The 1,271-nt window shown below is 40.2% G+C and overlaps 1 pseudogene; it reads right to left on the bottom strand.

Moving 5' to 3' along the window:
- Positions 1–214: 214 nt before the first annotated feature.
- On the bottom strand, positions 215–724 carry LOC110575697 (annotated as a pseudogene).
- Between the last annotated feature and the right edge of the window lie 547 nt (positions 725–1,271).

Here is a 1,271-nt window from a genome sequence, read left to right as displayed (position 1 = left end):
TGACCCAAATTTTAGCACCAGTTTTTTTTTTTTTTCATTTCACTTTGTAGGGTTGAAACATAAAGGAACCAGATGTCCAGAGGCAAGTGACACATGCCTCAAACTTGCTTCCATCCTTAATTTCTTCATACTCTTCACTTAAAAGACTAAAACTCCCAATTCTGTTTTTAAATAGATTCCTGCCATCAGCTCTGAAGGCCAATTGCAAAAACTTCTATTTCCCCATGGAGGAAAGAGACTCCTTCATCTTGGTCATGGTTGGGCTGAGGTGCGTGTGGTCATCCACACACTTGGTCACACAACTCTCCAGCTGCCTCGTTACCTGAAGCTCTTTACTTCCTGCATCTACTGAATCTTTGGCTGTGTCATTGCAGTACATGGTACACCAGGCCAGGAGGTCCTGGACTTCTCCAACTCACTGGTCCCCAGGGCCTGGGCTTAAGCCAAAGGCGCACGTTCAACGTTCAATGCAACATTCAACGCAACATTCAATGTTCAAAGCAACATTTAACATTCGGTGCACTGGCTTCATGGACACCTGGCTGTTTTCACAATAGCTGGCTCTGCACCAGAACACGAAGCCTTGCATCTTCCAGATGTTCCCTCCGTCCACATTCTTCAACATGGAGTCCACGTCTTCCTGCACCTGGAGCTGCTGCAGCTCCTCTGTGGTGACCCAGCACTGCACCCCTTCGAGCTGGCGCCAACATGGACTCTGGCCCATATCCAGACTGTTGAAACAATACTAGATATTACTAGTAACATTGCATATAGTCAACAGTTATTTAGATTTACCCACACATTTAGGCTCTCATCATTGTTTGTTGCTGTTGTTTTCTGTATCTCTGAACTTATATCCGACATCATGTTCCTTCGCTGGAGGGATATTCTTTAGTATCTAACTTGGTACAAGTTTGCTAATAGAAAAACCTTTGTTTTGTTTTGTTTTATGTTCTAAGCATGCATTTTGCTCTTGAATGACATTTGCACTAAGTATGAAATTCTGGGTTGGTAGATATTTTCTTTCAGCATTAAAAAGATACTACTGCATTATCTATCAGACGCCATTGATTATGTTATAAAGTCATCTAAAATTCTCCCCATTGCTCCTTTGAAAGTATTTCCATTTATTTTCTGATTGCTTTTAAAAATAGTTTTCTTTGCCATTCTATTTACTGAAGTATCACTATGATGTGTTTTGTTTTATTTTATTTTATTTTATTTTTTTAAAGATTTTATTTGTTTATTTGACAGAGAGAGACACAGCGAGA

The sequence above is a fragment of the Neomonachus schauinslandi genome, chromosome 11 (genome assembly GCF_002201575.2).
Source record: "Neomonachus schauinslandi chromosome 11, ASM220157v2, whole genome shotgun sequence".
Taxonomy (NCBI): Eukaryota; Metazoa; Chordata; class Mammalia; order Carnivora; family Phocidae; genus Neomonachus; species Neomonachus schauinslandi.
This window is presented reverse-complemented; position numbering and strand designations above follow the sequence as displayed.